Genomic DNA, 4,805 nt, shown 5'->3' with positions numbered 1-4,805 from the left:
ATGTGGGATCAACAACTATTGTCTTGGCCAACCATAAGATTTGTGCTTGTCTTATTTTGAACAATCAAACATTCAAGACCAAACAACAAAACATTGTGTCTTCAAGTGTATGCAAAACAATTTTACATCAAACAACACACTTTTCTTTGAGTCATTTTTGAGTCTAAACACTTGCAAACATTGAGTCTTCATCAACATTGTGTCCTCTTTTCATGGAAATACAGTCAAAATTTTAGATTTGGTCACAACAAACAACTTCATAAATTGAAAAAATTTATAGTCCAACAAACAAGAGCAATCAGTTTCAGAATTCTTGAGCTTCCTAAGCTATCTCTTTAGGTTTTCATCTAGCATTCAACCTATCTTTGGGTCTCACAAAGTCCATCATTTCTTTACACCTTACATTACATTCACATTTGTTTAAACTTGAGTCAAAAGGTCACTTGCTTGTCCCCATCATACTTTGGCAACACACTACATACAACAACATTTTGCTAAGTGGTCCCTCATCAAGGTATATCACCTTTGGGTCTCATTTGGTCTTACTTAGAGTCAAGGTCAACTTACCTCATCAAGAGAAACTATCATCTCTTTGGAAGCTACACCTACTCTACTACATACATACTTGGTCTTACACTTTGGACATTGCAAGTAAACCTTAGATTCATTTACATTCCATCCAACTCTTGGTCTTCCATACTCTTTCCATTTTCATCTAGTCTCACATCTTGGTCAAGACCTAGTTAATGGTTGAAACTCGTTCCCAAAAATCTAGGAGAGAAACTAAAGAGGCTCAAGAGTCCGCAAACATGAGTTCTTATGAGTATGACAATGATATCTTTTTCAATTCTGATCATACTACATTACCTGACATGGATGCCTATAGAAACATTCCAAATGTTGAGAACATGGAAACTACAAACAACAATGATACACACAATGACAATATGGACAACTTCTTTGTACATTTAGCAGAAGTGGAAGACACCATTATGAATCCCCATTTCAATAGATTGGTTGAGGAAATAATGAGGAGGGATAGACAATATTTCTTACAAGTGATGGCACAAAGTGGAGCCAAGATACCTCATGATTTTGACATGTCTCAAATAATGGAAAATCGACCTTTGCAACAAACTCACTCCAACATGGATCAAAGGAGGCCTAATAGTGGAGGAAGTAGAGGACCAAATCTTATGCCTGAATCACCATCATCTTTGTTTCAAAAACCAGAGGTCCCATACACACATGGTCAAGCATATGATACTCACCTTCGCAGACCATTATGGAAGTCTTATGCAGAAAAATATGCTCAATCACATACCAATGCTAAGGATCAACCACCAAAGCAATTGGATATTCAAAGACATGCTCAAAATTTGGACACAAGGAAACCTCGCGTCAAATTTGGGGGCAACACACTAGAACAAACTCATGACATGCCTATAGAATATGGTATACATGGACAAAGCAGATATGTCGTTCCTCAACATGACTCTATACCAAGTGGTCCATATACGCAACATCATTATAGACCTCCTCCATATGAACATGTGTATGATCAATATCATCCATATATGCAACATGCTCCTCCTCCAATTGGTGCCTCAAGCATGGGGTATGGTTCAAGAAGTCGGTATCCACCTAAGAACAATTTGTAATAGCAAATCAAGGACTTACAAAAGAAAATGGAGGACATAAATATATTGAAGCCAACTTACACAATGAGAGACATATGTCCCTATCCATTTGACAAAAGCATTCCAATGCCTCCATTTCCTACACACTTTGTGATGCCTAAGTTTGATAAATACTGAGGCAAAGGGGATCCTAAGGCATATATAAGACAATTTTTCATAGCCTACATTGAGGTAGCAGTAGAAGAGACATATTTGATGAGATTATTCCCACAAAGCTTAGGAGATCAAGCTATGGAATGGTTCTCCCAACTTCCACCTAGAATTAAGTCATGGGGTGACTTAGCAAAGGCATTTATCCAATATTTCTCATACAACATAGAGACAGACATATCAATCACTACTTTGTGCAACACCAAACAAAAGGATGGAGAATATTTTTCATCATTTTTACAAAGATGGAGGAATCTAGCCAGCAGATGCTCTTGTGAAATTCCACAAAAACAAATGGTAGAGATGTTCACCCAGAATGTTAACAAGGACATTGGTTATGACTTGAGGAAAGCTTGTTTGTCCACCTTAAAGGATTCCATTGAAAAAGGCTTAGCAACAAAGAAAGTCCTAATTGAACAAGGAGTCATTAAGATATTCAAGGAAAACAAAGATGACTTCAAAGGAAAAGATAAGCCAAGATTTTGGAATAAAAACAAGAACACAGTCAATGATGGTGTTGTTGATGCCAATACAATGTGACCCAAAATTATTTTTTTGGGATCAAGCTCTACAAACAATCAAGTGAATATTCAAACAACTTCTAGATCACGAAGGAAGTACACCCCATTGGGAGAACCACTTGAGTCAGTTTTCAAGAAGCTAGTGGCAAACAAAGTAATCACTATTCCAAATTTTCCTCCATATGAACCAAAGGTTAAACCAAATTGGTGGAATGATGATGAATATTGTGAATTTCATAAGAGCAAGGGTCATAAGATAAGAAATTGCCATCGACTGAAGAACATCATACAAGATCTCATTGATAGAGGTGACATTGAGATTGAAGGACACTCATCCAATCAAGAACATGGAATGTTTAAGGAACCATTCCCAAAGCATGACAAGGGAAAAGCTAAAGCCACAGATGATCAAACCAACTATACTAGAGCATCCTATAACTATGATTCAACTATCAATCACATTTCGATGGACAATTATGTCTCTACCATTATCATCAAGGACAAAACGCCTGAGAATTCTACTGAAAGACCCAAAATTGTCCTGAAAGGCGTTGGATCTTCTTCTGAACCTACCTCTGAATGTAATGTCACAACTCATCGAGGTAAATTCACTTTGCAAGGTGCTCCAGCTAAAAACACCACTTCTTCATCAACCAAGCCTGAGTATGACCTTGTAGAACAGTTAGGGAAGACACCCATGCTTATCTCAATCCTTGAGATCTTACGCATATCCCCTGCACATAAAGCCATTCTTGATAAAACTTTGAGAGACACTTCTATCCCCACTGATCTGAACGTGGACCAGTTTCAAGCCATGGTGGGATGCCTTTCCATTCCACACTCCCTTAGATTCACAAAAGCCGATGATTCCTCCGTAAGTTATCCACATAATGCACCGTTACACATTGAAGCCTTCATACAAAAACATCAAATAAAATGAGTCTTGATAGATGGAGGAGCAGGTCTAAACATTTGTACATTGAGCACTATTAAAAAATTGGGATATTCAGATAAAACTATGAATTCTACAAATGAAATTACCATCAAGGCATATGATGATGAAGGGCATTCATCCAAAGGCACAGTCACCTTGCCTCTCAAAGTTAGACCAGTTACAAAAGTTGTGGTTTGTCAAGTCCTAGACCTGGATCTCACATACAACATATTGTTGGGATGCCCATGGATTCATGAGATGAGCACAGTACCATCTACATATCATCGATGTATCAAGTTTCCACACAATGGAGTTGAAGTGACCGTCAAAGCTGACCCAAATCCATTCATATATTGCAACAATCTGTGACCTAGATCAGAAATAACAATCCCAGTCAATCGACAAGTTGTTCCATCTTCAGCATATGTGGATCCAGAATCATTGAAAGGTTCTACATCAAAACAAGAAGATATCAAAGAAAGGTTCAATTTTAAAGACATGGGATGTGGTGAGTATATCTTCCATGTTGATCAACTCCCACTATCTGCTAAGACATTCAGTCAACAAGAACAAACTACAAACAATTTGCAATGCCAAGGAATTGGGTGTGAACCACCTAGTGTTGTGGCTACTAAGTCTGAATGCAAATCTCCTCCAGGGGTGTAAGCATCTCTTGATATTAATAGTCCTAAGAGTGGTTCCAACAAAGAATCTATTGAGCCTATCACCAACCCTTTTGAGAACTCACATAGCCTTACCATTTCATCCACTCATCCCATTTCCACTCCACTTCTAGACTTGGACCAACAAGAATTACAAAAGCCCTTACTCATTGGGAATCAAAAATCAAGCTTTGAAAAGAAAAATCTAAAAGTTGAAAATAAAGAAAAGTCCTTTAGCCCAAATCAAAATTAAAAGCTATTGGACTCTGCAAAAATCAAGGTCAAGGATAAAAATCCTATGAAAGAAAAAGAGCAAGAGTTGATCTCCCCTAATATCAAAATAACTGGGGGCAAAAGCTCTAAAATTTTAAGTGAAAAAGCATACTTGTTGATTCTAAGTCTCCATCATGTCATGATACTTTCACTTCTTTTCGCAATCATAAGCCTTCATCACTCATCGACGCGTTCCACACATGCTTTCCCTTCCGGCGATACCTCATGGACCTTTAATGGAGCTTCCTCGAAGGACTTTGTTATCAGGGGTGCCCAAACTTCTTCAGGTGACACACATACGGGCCTGTGTAGTCCACACACTAGTAATTCTATCTCAGTTCCTTCATCAAGGGAGATAGTCACTCGAGATACACATCATTCAGTCAAGGAATGTTGTAGTTACAATCATAAGGTTAAGCCTCACACATTTGAGGTAGGTGACTTAGTTATCAGAGAAAATCCTAAAAATCAGCAAGACAAAGAGAAGAAGGGCAAGTTCGAACCAAATTGGCTTAGTCCTTACATCATCATAACAACCTATGGATCTGGTGCATATCAGCTCTCA

The sequence above is a fragment of the Cryptomeria japonica genome, chromosome 10, assembly GCF_030272615.1.
Source record: "Cryptomeria japonica chromosome 10, Sugi_1.0, whole genome shotgun sequence".
Classification (NCBI taxonomy): Eukaryota; Viridiplantae; Streptophyta; class Pinopsida; order Cupressales; family Cupressaceae; genus Cryptomeria; species Cryptomeria japonica.
The sequence above is the reverse complement of the archived record's forward strand: the minus strand, read 5'-3'. Positions refer to the sequence as shown.